This window comes from Pelodiscus sinensis, chromosome 3 (genome assembly GCF_052426305.1).
Source record: "Pelodiscus sinensis isolate ZL-2025 chromosome 3, ASM5242630v1, whole genome shotgun sequence".
Taxonomy (NCBI): Eukaryota; Metazoa; Chordata; order Testudines; family Trionychidae; genus Pelodiscus; species Pelodiscus sinensis.
In genome coordinates, this window is record NC_143054.1 from 10,004,619 (window position 1) to 10,017,935 (window position 13,317).

Sequence of the window (13,317 nt, forward strand, 5' to 3'; positions counted from 1 at the left end):
ATAGAAGAGGGCAGGGTGGGTGGAGGGGTTGCAGAGGAAGTTGAGGATTTAGGGTTGATGGAGGGATGTCAGCGTTCAATTCTCTGCTCCTGTGGGCATGCTGAGAGCTACAGAAGCTCAGACTCTCTGCAGGACTCCAAGCCCTTCTCCCTCCTTGCTGTGTGTCCTTACATCTGCAGAGCCCTGCTACTCCTGGCCTGTCTGAGCCCCTCTCACTGCCTTTCCATGTGACCTGAGATAAAGAGGGGGGTGGGAGAGAAGAAGGAGGGTTGGAGGGCATTTGAAGTTTGATCACGTGACACCCAGAAAGCACACAGTTAAGGTAACTATCACACCATGGACTAGGCTGTGGGTGGGGGAGGGCTCTACTTTGGAGGAGGGCAGTACTGGGTGGAAATGGCTGGGGAAGCCTGGCTGAAGCAGAGGCAGGTGTCCCAGGTGGAGATGGGTTGTGGGAATGAGGGGCTTAGCTCAGTGTCAAGCTTGGGCTGAGGTCTTGTGCATGAGGTTCTGCTTGTGATATGTGAGCTCGGCAGGACAGGACAGGAGACCAACTACGGGCTTAATGGGATGGGAGGGAAGGAGACATGGGAAGTCAGGGTGGCTACCTCTCATGGGGTATGTCTACACTACAGCACTAATTAGAACTACCTTAATTCGAATTAGTTAATTCGAACTAAGCTAATTCGAACTAGTGCATCTAGACCTAAAAACTAGTTCGAATTAGCATTTTGCTAATTCGAACTAGAATGTCCACATTGAGTGGACCCTGAACCGAGGTTAAGGATGGCCGGAAGCAGTGTCGGCAGGGCATCAGGTTAGGACTTTGAGCGTGGAGCTACTGCCTCAGGCTAGCCGAGGGCTGTGCTTAAAGGGATCCAACTCCCACCCTAGACAGACAGTTCTCAGGGTTCCCTGCTTGCTTGTCTAACTCGGTGAGGGACAGCAAAGCAGTCCTGGCTTGGAGTGCCCTGAATGCCCACACTCGGCACATCACAACACTTGGCCATCAGTCTGGCTGCACTTGCCGCAGGCTGCCATCCGAGGGGAGGTCAATTGGGGGGCTGCAGGAGAGCTTCCATCCCGAGAAGCCCATACAGACACCCTAGTCCTCCCCATTGGGGGTGCGTACCACATTCCTCCCTCACCTCCTTCCACTTATCCCTCCCTAGTCCCCCTTCCTGATGTACAAAATAAAGGACACGTGTGGTCATAAATAGAAACTCTCTTTATTGAACAAAACTCAGGGAGACTGGGAAAAGGAGGTGGGAGAGGGGAAGAGAAAGGGTGGGAGAGGGGAGAGCAACTAAAATGATCAGGGGTTTGGAACAGGTCGCGTATGAAGAGAGGGTAAAGAGACTGGGAATTTTCAGCTTAGAAAAGAGGATACTGAGGTGCGATATGATAGAGGTCTATAAAAGCATGAGTGATGTAGAGAAGGTGCATAAAGAAAAGTTCTTAATTAGTTCCCATAATAGAAGGACTAGAGGACACCAAATGAAATGAATGGGTAGCAGGCTTCATACTAATAACAGAAAGTTCTTCTTCACAAAGAAAATAGTCAACCTGTGGAACTCCTTGCTGCAGGAGGCTGTGAAGGCTAGAACTAGAACAGAGTTTAAAGAGAAGTTAGATCAATTCATGGAGGTTGGGTCCATGGTGTGCTATTAGCCAGGGGGTAGAAATGGTGTCCCTGGCCTCTGTTTGTGGAAGGTTGGAGATGAATGGCACGAGATAAATGGCTTGGTCACTGTCTTCGGTCCATCGCCTCCACAGTCCCTAGTGTTGGCTGCTCTCGGCAGACAGGCTACTGGGCTAGATGGACCTTTGGTCTGACCCAGTACGGCCGTTCTTATTTTTTTATATTCTAAGCTCAGGGCTCAGGGTCAGGACTCTCACTGGACCACCTTGATTTTCATGCAAATCTGCTCCTGGGTGGCCAGGCGGGCAGCTCTCCTGCCGGAGACGGCCACTTTCCTGTGCCTATAGTGGAGGTCGTGGATGTTGGAGGCTTCCCCCCAAACCTGAATGAGGTCCACGATCTCCACACTAACCAGGCAGGCGCCCGTCTCTTGCGGCCCCGGGCAGGCTCCTGGGAGCCACGAGCCTGGTCCCAGGAAAAGGAGGAGGGCTGGGTGGCAGCGGGTGTCTGGCTCGTACCGTGCCAGGTGCAGGGTCTGCTGGCTGGGTGCTGGCAAGCTTGCACCTGGCACGGGCACCGTAGCCAGACCGTGCCCCTTTAAGGGCTCCATGGCTGGGAGCGGGGCAGACAAGTTTTCCTGGTGGTGCCCAGAGTGGCCACCAGGGCAAGCTGGGGAGGGCTGGCCTCCCACTAGTTCGAATTAAGTGGCTACACAGCCCTTAATTCGAACTACTTAACTCGAACTAGGCGTTAGTCATCGTAGAATGAGGTTTACCTAGTTCGAATTAAGCGCTCCGCTAGTTCGAATTAAGTTCAAACGAGCGGTTTGTATGTGTAGCACCTATCAAAGTTAATTCGAACTAACGATTGTTAGTTCGAATTAACTTTGTAGTGTAGACATACCCCTGGGGAATGTCGTGGGGAATGATGAGGCAGTTGGTAGAGAAGAGGAGAGATGCACTGCCGGTCTTCTCTCACTAGCTTACAATTGCTGTGCCAGCCATGTAATAACCACGTCAAAGTCTAGGGACTTAGAACACGGAGGAGATTTCTGTCACTGTCCCTTTTAGCAACTCCACCTTGAAAACATTTCAAAACACAGCCATCATCCCCATTGCTCTGTATGAAAACAAGCTCCGTGTGCTCATGAAAACACTCACACAAGTTTGCAATACACCACCACAAGCAACTGCTTTTATTTCAGTAAGACTGAAGTCATAAGGCAGGTTAGAGAGCCTCTTTCTGGATTTTCTTCAAGATTTTCACTGCAAGGCATTTTCTTCCAGCTTCCCAGAGATTATGCCTTGAGAAACTTTGTTGTCATCACTCCAGTGGACCCTGAATAATATGACATTACGTTAGAAAACTACAGATTTAATACAAATGGCCGAATATATGTGAGATCTCGTGGCGACCAAATGAGGTCACAGAGAACTGGATAACCGTAGTCAGAGAGTTGTTGTTAACGGTGCAAAATCCTGCTGGAAAGGGATAACAAGTGGAGTACCGCAAGGGTCTGTTTTGGGACCCGTACTGTTCAATATCTTCATCAATGATGTAGATATTGGGATAGAGAGTACGCTTATTAAGTTTGCAGATGATACCAAACTGGGTGGGGTTGCAACTTCTTTGGAGGATAGGGACATAATTGAAAATGACCTTAGCAAGTTAGAGAAATGGTCAGAAGTAAACAGGATGAAGATTAATAAAGAGAAATGCAAAGTGCTCCACTTAGGAAGGAACAATCAGTTCCATACATACAAGATGGGAAGCGACTGTCTAGGAAGGAGCATGGCAGAAAGGGATCTAGGGGTCATAGTGGACCACAAGTTGAATATGAGTCAACAGTGTGATGCTGTTGCAAAAAAAGCAAATATGATTCTAGGTTGTATCAACAGGTGTGTTGAAAGCAAAACTCGTGAAGTCATTCTGCCGCGACAAGAATGATTCAAGGTTTAGAGAACATGACCTATGAAGCCAGGCTTCATGAACTGGGCTTGTTCAGTTTGGAAAAAAGAAGATTAAGGGGGGACATGATAGCGGTTTTCAAATATCTAAAAGGGTGTCACAAGGAGGAAGGAGAAAATTTGTTCCTCTTGGTTTCTGAGGACAGGACAAGGAGTAATGGGCTTAAAGTGCAGCAGGGGAGGTTTAGATTGGACATTAGGAAAAAATTCCTAACTGTCAGGAATAAATTGGAATAAATTGCCAAGGGAGGTGGTGGAATCTCCCTCTCTGGAGATATTTAAGAACAGGTTAGATAGACATCTGTCAGGGATGGTGTAGACGGAGCTTGGTCCTGCCTTGAGGGCGGGGGGCTGGACTCGATGACCTCTCGAGGTCCCTTCCAGTCCTATGATTCTATGATTCTATAACTGGGCAAGGCCAAAAGATTGTATCTATCTTTAAAAAGGACCAAACAGGACTGGGAAAATTATACATCCATCAGCCACACTTCATTTTTTGGAAAGATACTGAAACTAATTCTGAAATCATTAACTTGTAAACACCTGGAGGATAACAGTCAACATGTCTTTGTCTAGACTAAATCCTGCTGAAACAATCCATTTTAATTCTTTGGCAGGATTACTGTCTAGTGGGCTGGGAGATGACATAGACATGATATAGGTCAGGAAGAGTTTTAGTAAGAGTTTGCAAAAGTTGCACATGACTTTCTCGTGCAAACTAGGAAAATGTAGTCTAGGTGATATTACTATAAGGTGGAGGCACAAGTGGTTGAAAGAACACAATCAAACAGCAGTTGTCAATGGTTCACTTTCAAACTGGTAGGGTGTGCACATTGGGGCCCCACAGTGGTCAGTCCGAGGTCCAGTTTGATTTCCTGTGTTCCTTTGTCTAAGGCTATGTCTAGCCTATGCAGAAGATTCGAAAGAGGATATGCAAATTCTGCAGGAATTTCCATATCTTCTTCCGATCTCATTTTCGAAAGCGGAGCTTTCCTGCGGAATTTGCATATCCTCTTTCGAATCTTCCGCATAGAGTAGCTGAGCCCATTGCGTTCCCCACTTTTTTTGTTCTTAGGTGAATACTCTTATTTGTAACTGCATTAAGCTATTTTTCTTTTTGCTTGGGTCCACTTCAGCAAGTGACTGGGATTCTTCTGTTGCCTGCCTTCCCTGCTTCTTTATTTCCTACTGCTGCTTTTTTAAAGTTCTTTGCTGTCTTTGTCAGTGATGATTTTAAGGTTTCTTCCTGGTCATTAAACAAAAATGTTAAACGGTGCATTCTCAAGAACTAATCACTACAGAACTACAAGAAATGTTCTGCTATGAGTCAGGGTGTGTCTACACTCTACTTTTATTAACAACTAGCCAATGAGCCCGCCATAAGATGGGATTTTCAGGTCTTCTTTCCTAACCTCTCTCGCTCTGTCTCTCTCTCTTTCCTCCTACTGCCTCCCCCGGTATCTCTCAGCTCTCCTCCACCTCCTGCCTCTCTCTCTGTCTCTTTCTTTCTCTTCTCCCCCTCCTGCCTCTCACTCTCCCTTTCTCTTTTCCTCCTCCTCCTGCCTCTCTCTCTCCTCTCTCTCCCCTCCCCACTTCTCCTTCCCTGTTCCTCCTGTCGTTGCACTGATTGCTGCCTGCTCAGCCTGATGGCCAGCAAGAAGTGTCAAGCGGCCATTTGGGGTCCTTCTGCAGCCAATGGCTGCACCTCCCCCCTCGCCAGGTCTGCTTCCCACCCCCCTCCTCCCATCCAGCCCCACGGCCCCTGACCTGCCCCCCCCCAGGTCTGCTTCCCGTCCCCTCTTCCTACCAGCCAGCCCTACAGCCCCCCGGACACTCCCCACCTCCCTCCGCCAGCGCTGCTTCCCTCCCCCACCCTCCCTTCCAGACCCTCAGCTCCTCCCAGTTCAGCTTCCCACCCCCCTTCCGGCCAGCTGCGCCCCCTTTCCCTCCCTCAGTGGCGCGCTGCACCGCTCACCTGAGCAGCGCTTCTGCTGGGCTCCAGCAGGGGAGCAAACGGCCCTTTGGGATCCACGCTCCCCAGACTCCAAAGGGCAGCTTGCCACTGCTTGCTCCCTCACCGGGAAGCAGAGCTGGGAGGAGCTGAGGGGCTGGAGGGGAGGATGCGGAGGCCGGGAGGAAGGGGGGAGGGAAGCAGCGCTGACGGGGGGAGTGTCCGGAGGGCCATGGGGCTGGCTGAACGGCCACGCAGGGAGGGGAAGGGGGGTGGGGTGCTGACATTTACGGCCGGGGGCATGGCCGTGTACGTCAGTGTTACAGACGCACAGACAATGGGCTACTATATATATGATGCGAGCTTCTACACAGCAATTCATTGTTTTGAAATAATATCAAAATAACATTCAGCTTATTCAGACTTTTTTAAACCTCATTCCACGAGGACGAACTCCTCTTCCGAAACAGCCATTTCGAAATAGCTGCAGTGTGGATGCTCCACTGTTACTATTATGAAATAGCTCCTCACCAGGGTCATTCTAAGTAACATCTCCCCCATGCTTCTTGGGGCTCTAAATCTATATCGTGCATCCACATAACGGGAGCCTGCCCCTGACTAATTTTGAAGCTCTCCTTTAGTGTGGACGCTCTATTTTGAAATAAGCTATTTCAGAATATATTTCCGGAGTAGCTTATGCCCATAATATGATGGTCTGGCACTTACAGGTGCTTTGACAGTATTGACCCATGGAACAACTAATGCTGATGTAATTGGCTCTGTGCTGTCCTCTTTCAAGCATTGTCCTATGGATTGTGCTGGAGCTGATGCTGGTGTAGCCAGGTCTCAGAGGACTTGCTCTAAGTAAAAGACGTCAGTAAGTGAGCTCCCAGGTGGGCCGGATCCAGGAAAACACAGAACCCTGGACAGTGCTTTGTCACACGGCTCCACCAAGATTAAACAATATAGAAAGTGATGGGAAAATATCACTGTTCACATAGTCATGTCTTCCTTATGGAATCCTGAACTTACCCAGCCAGGACGACAGCATGCGAACGGAAAGCAGTGAAATATGGAATGCATATTGAAAGGACAACGAAGAAGGCACCAGCCTCCCATCATATTACATCGTCTTCTACAATCAGGAGGACACCCAAATCCTGCACCAAAAACCAAAAAAGGTCTTGAATTTCATAAACACACATGAGGGAAAATGAGCGTTGTGTTTGCAGTTTTACAGGTGTTTCCCACTCACTAAGACACTGTCTAGTCACTACACTAATCTTTCTGTGCACCATTTTGCTTGATATTTAATAATTCTTACATGGCTGCAATTTTGTGCACATTTAATAGCAACCTCTATCAGTGATGATTTTATGTTCTTTGCCAGTTCATTCATAAAAATGTTGAATAGGATTGGTCCAATATTGGGGATATTTTCACAGAGAACAATTCAACCAACTCTGAATAGATTTTCACATGCACATCTCAGGCACCTTCCTGATCCTAGGACTATTTCACAGCTAAATTTTGAGTATCATCTGCGAAACACGTAAACCACCTCTTCACCTTCGTTTTAGTAGCTCCGGCTATGGTACTGGTTCTCTCTGGCTGCTTCAGTGATGTGCCAGGCAGCGTCACCAATGGAATTTAGCCAGCTAGGATTCTGTGCTGCATCAGGATGACTATCATTTTTCAAAGAGAAGGAATGCCTGCCTCTCTCTGTGACTCTGAACACATTTTTTTTCTGACGACTCATTCACGAATACTTTCTTGCTGAGCAGTGGCCACTCTGAAGAACCTGCAGCTTTGAAAATGCTGCCCCCAGGCACACAACCAAAACTTGTAGAATACTCAGGTTGGAGCATTTTAACAAGAGTTCGTTGGGCAACTGAAAAAGAGACGTGCCAGGGGTGGCAAATACTGCCCCAAACAGATGACATCATTCCAAGGAAGGAAGCCAAACACATACCTATGGTAGGTTCTCAAAGAGGTGAAAGTGGGGGCCAAGACACTGGGATTAGGGACTATCATTTTATAGACCTGGGCTCTATTCCCAACCACGTAACTTCTCAATGGCAAATGAGCCCTGACATTATAATAGAGGCTATGAAAGCACCAAATTATTAAAACTAGCCAGCAGCAGAAGCAGCATTGTAAATTACAGTCTTCCACCTAAAAGAAAGGGTGAGACAATGTAAGTGCAGGCTAGAGATCCCTCTGCAGCATCACCCCCTTCTCATCGACATTGTAACAGGGCAGCTGCCCTGTACGGGCCCTTTAAGAGCCAAACCCCAGCCTGGAGTAGGCCCGGGGAGTTCAGCCCAGCTGGGCGGCGTTGGCCAATTAAGGCCCAGCTGGGGGCTATAAAAGGGAAGGGCTGCTTCAGCCAAGAGTGTGTGAGCCTGGCTGCCGAGGGAGCAGGATGCTCTCTGGAGCTAGGGCAGGGCTAGAGAGTCAGGCTGGGCCAGGGCGCTCGGACAGCCAACCGGCCAGCCTGCTAGGCCTGCGGCAAGGCCATGAGACTAGCTGCCGAGGGAGCAGGACGCTCTCTGGAGCTAGGGCAGGGCTAGAGAGTTAGGCTGGGCCAGGGCGCTCGGACAGCCAACCGGCCAGCCTGCTAAGCCTGCGGACAGGCCTGCTGGAGAGACACCAAACCCCCGGAAGGCGGGCTCAGAGCGAGTGACTTGGGCACTGCCGGAGGGCAGTGTGGCGAAGAGACATATGTGAACGGAAGGGTTCCAGAGGGGAAGCGCCCGTGAGCGGGGGCCTGAGCAGGCAGAATGGGCTGATTCCGGGGACAAACGACGGACCCCCGCTACGGTGGTGAGTGACCCTCTCGCGCCCCCTCACAGACATCTTACCTGGTGCAACCTGGATCACCAGAAAGAAAAGAGCGAAGAGCAGATAAAGGATCTTCATGGCTGGAGATGAGCAGGGATCTCAGCGTAGCTGCAGAAAAAATACAAAAAGACAGAGAGGAGACATTTATAGGTTGTCACCGAAGAGTGGGGAGTCTCTGGCCCCACACTCCCATCCGCAGCCAAATGTGACTCTCCGCCAGCAAGTCGAACAGAAGATGTATTCGTTCACAAGGGTGCAGCATAGCACAGACTGGTTAGCACAGGAACCAGGAGAAGCCAGTACAATCCATCTTCGAGAGCGGGGGCCGAAAGGCAGAGCCCTGGGCCACCTCCCTGCATCCTAAGACAGCAGAGACTCACACACACACTCAGCACCTGTCTCACCCTATAGTCAGTCCTGCCTCCTCCTTTGTTTAGCTTCCTGGACAAGAGGTGTTATCTGGTTTCAACACACACGCACGCGTGCGCGCGCACACACACACACACACCCCACCTAGCCCCAGGTTACATGAGAGCCTGAGCCCCTGGTGTGTAATTGCTGAGCTGGGGCATCCAAAACTCCCATCCCGCACCGAGCTTCCGTGCAGTTCCCAAGGAAAACTGCGGCACCCACACACAGAGACTACGTCTACACTGTAGCCTTCTTCCAAAAAGCCTTATGCAAACGAAGCACAGCATGGAATATCGCCATGCTTCATTTGAATAATTAATTAGCAGCCGATTTTGAGCAAGAGGCTTTTGCGCTAAAAGGAGCCGTGTACACAGCTTGTTTTTTTCTCAAAAGCCTCTTACACAAAAATGGCTGCTCATTACCTATGCAAATGAAGCACAGTGATAGTCCACGTCGTGCTTCATTTGCATATGCTTTTCTGCAAGAAGGCTACAGTATAGACGTAGCCTGAGCTACCCCAATTTTAGACAACAATGGTTCAGTTTATTAGTGAAATAAAGTATATTTTATACCTACTATTACACCACACACCCATTTATCTGACAGGCCTGGGAGACAGCCAAAACTTGGGATAACCAGGCCTTTGGGCAGACAAATATGCAAGAGAAATTCAAGTTAGAATCCAAAGGGAACTCGGAAGAGGAAGGGGTCATTCTGAGCTGCGCTTCACCCCTACATGCTGCAGTGAGGGGACTTCCCAAGGTGCTGTATGGGCAGAGCCCAAAGGGAGACAGAGAGAAGGCAGGAGGGAAAAGGAGAAGGAAGGGTAATGAAGCAAAGGGAGACAGGAGACTGTTTGGTGCTGCTTTAGCACTGACAGCTACAGAGAACAGAGCTGGCCCTACCCCTCACTATTTATACAGGGGCTTATAGAACCCAGAGTTGTCCATGTCAGGATTCCCTCAAGAAGCAACAAAGAGTTTGTCTGCTTCTGTGGCTATTCCTCTGCTCTTCTTTTCCTTCCCTTTCTCTCTCCTCCACCCTCCTCTGCATTTCCTCATTCCCCATCCTTTATGCCCTGTTCTCTTTCCCTAACTCCTACCCTGTGTCTCCCTTTGTCCTTTCTCTCCTTGAAGGCTTTTCCTTTCTGTCTTTGCCATAACCCATTCCTCTGTTCTCTTTCCTGTTTGCTTTTTCTCTCCCTCCTCACTTATTCTTCCCTTACCTTACCCCTACTTCTTCTTCCCTTTTCCCCTGTCCTCGTTGCTAATAATGGAAATCCTCCCAAATCACAATTCCCACTATGCTAAAGGTAGCTCAGCAGTGGGTGATTCACACAGCACATTTGGGTAACTGGGATTACTTGTATAAAGAGAAGTCAGATAACTGGAATTATCCTGCCCATGCTTTCAACTCAGGAAGCTTTAAAATAGCCAGGCTTTTATTTGCATAAACGAAATGCATGGAATTTTGCTACTTATCCATTAAAGCTGGAATGAAGGCCTGTTCTCCAGCACTGCATCACAGTGGCTCCAAATGGTTTCTCAAGACATCTAGAGAGTTCATTCAATTAGTTCAGACACAGAAACAGTTATGACACCAATAGTCTTATCTTTCTGCATCTCCCAACCATTTCCCGAGACAGACCTGTACAGGAAGAGATAGTAGAGGGATCATAAGGGAAACAACCTTAATAGTTACCAGCTTGGGGATGCTCTCAATCGACAGGTGATGACAGTCCCAGTTACTGTCTCTCATGCAGATCTATAAGCTTTAGGGAGTGGGTTTTGATGATACAAACTCTCAATTTTATACCATTTCTGAAAGCTTGATTTCTTCTTGGCCAACCTGCTTTGGGCCAATCAGAAAGCACCCTGCTTGTGGGAAAATTTTGAACTGTCCTACTACCGTTTGGATGTTGGGATTCTTGCAACTCTGTCTCTCTGGAGTATTTAGGGTCGTTGTTGAAAGCATCTTGCCCCATCCCAGATTGTGTAAACTATGTTAGGCTACAGCGGTTTGGGTAAAATATCTTGGCACATATAACGAACATCTGCTTATTTGTCTCTGATCAACAACTTATTTCAACAGGGGTCATGGAGGAGTGGCAGCAGCACCCGGATGCCAGTGTGCCCCGCCATATCTGGCGTCTGTACACCAGCAGCGACTGGTGGGACTGCATCATCCGGGAGCGCTGGGGAGACCAACAGTGGACCCAGAACTTCAGGATGAAGAAGGACACCTTCCTGGAGCTCTGCAAGTGGCTCGTCCCTGCTCCGCAGCATAGGGACACTCGCATGAGGCCCGCCATTCTCCTCCACAAGTGGGTGGCCATCGCCCTGTGGAAGCTTTCCACGCCGGACAGCTACCGATCCATCGGGAACCAGTTCGGTGTGGGGAAATCCACCGTTGGAGCAGTGCTCATGCAGGTACGGCACTCATCGGCCACTGGCCCAGAGGGAGGGGTGGCTGCAAGAAGGGGATGGTCTTCCCCAGGAAAAACGGGGGGAGGAAGCGAAAGTTCCTTGAACGGGAGGGTTTGGTCTGTAGCAGCCATACTACAAACTGCCCACGGTGGCCAGAATTGCATCAGGGGTTGCCTCTAGGATTGGGGCACAGGGCAGTGACAGGGAACGAACACTCCCAGCCACCCGGGCACCCCAGTGATTCTCGGTTTTCTGTGTCTCTCTGCAGGTGCTCAAGGCCATCAACCGGTTGCTGCTCTGCAGGGTCGTCCACCTCACCAAGCTGGACGCGGTCATTCAGGGTTTCGGCACCCTGGGCTTCCCAACTGCTGGGGGGCAATGGACGGAAAACACATCCCCATCTGTGCCCTGGAACACCAGGCCTCCCTGTATATCAACATGAAGAGCTACTTCTCAGTGGTCCTGCAGGCCGTATCTGACCACCGGGGCCAGTTCACGGACATTAATGCGGGCTGGTCCGGCAAGGTATACGACGCACGGGTGCCAGAGGCTGCACACCAGGACTTTCTTCCCCTACCTCTACATCAGGGTCGGGGATGTGGACATGGTCGTGTGCCTGGTGGGGGATGCAGCCTACCCCCTACAGCCCTGGCTGATGAAGCCGTAGACGGGGCACCTCAACCCCTCCCGCCAGGACTTCAATGCCAGGCTCACAAGGGCCCGCTTTGTGGTGGAGTGGTCCTTCGGACGCCTGAAAGCCCGATTCAGATGCCTCCTCACCCGCCTCGACCTCAACAAGCACAATATCAATCCTGTGGTGGCAGCATGTTGTGTGCTGAACAATTTATGCGAGAGAAAGGGGGAGGCTTTCCTGCCAGCCTGGATGGCTGAGGTGGAACACTTGGCTGGCCGGTATGTACAGCCCCACACCGACGCCATCCGGGAATCCCAGCAGGGGGCTGTCCGGATCCAGGAAGCCCTGCACGAGAGCTTCCAGGCGGAGGAGGACTGAACTCTCCCTGGAAAGCCCCACTGGGGCCTTCTTTCACCCTCACCTTCTTCCTCTTTCCCCTCACTAACCACCCTTCCTAATGTAAAATAAAAACACCTGTTTTGCCAACAAAAATCTCTTTTATTCCGTAGAACTGAGGTGCGGGGAGGGAGGAATGAGGCTGGGAGATGAGAGGGGGAAACCTGGGAGGAGGGAGCTGGAATGGGGAGGCAAGTAGAGGAAGGGAAGGGAAAGCTCAGAGTTTGTGGTCTTGCTGGCTCTCCCAACATGCAGCAATGTGGGCGTGGAGGTATCGGGGGGAAGTGGGTGTGGGAGGTGGGGCAGGAGGGACGGGGGGTGGAAGAAGTGAGTGGGGGAGCAGGAGTGGGAGGAGGAGAGAGAGCAGGGGTGGCCGCAGGGGCTGGAGCCGGAGGAGGCAGGAACCTGTCCACTAGGGTCTGGAGGTGACCTCGGAGGGCACGGCCCTGCTCCTCCAGCACCTGCAATCTCTGCTGCCACAGCCGCAGGTCCTCATGGACCCATTGCTCCTGGTTGCGGAGATGCTGCCCCAGTAACCACAGGTGCCACCACTAGTACTGCTCCTAGTCACAGGTGCGCCTGCTGGCCCGGGTGCGTGTGGTTGTTCCAGGCGGGGGGTTGTGCCCTGCACTAGCAGGTGCTGCGGCTGTGGTGAAACAAGAGCAGTGGTCAGTTCTCCCTGGGGACACGGTGGGTGAAACCCAGCCCCCCTCTGCAAGGCAACGTCGGCTTGTGGGGAACTGGCCAGGCCCCCTGCATGACACCCAGCTCCTGCTCCATGGTGGGCAAGGCCCATGCACATGGTCCCTGGACTCCCTCTTTCCTCCCCTCCCACGTAAGGGGACCATGATGGCACTCACTTGTGGAGCCCTCCCTGGCCTCAAACAACACAGCTGATGGGCGCTGTGGGATGACTCGGGGGTTCTGGGCCTTGGGCAAGCTCCCTGCAGGCTCCTGCATCCTCCTCGTCTTCCTCCTCTTCCCCTGTTTCAGGGGCGGGGCCTTCTGCCCCGGAGTCTATCACCACCCGGGGGGGCAGGGACTTC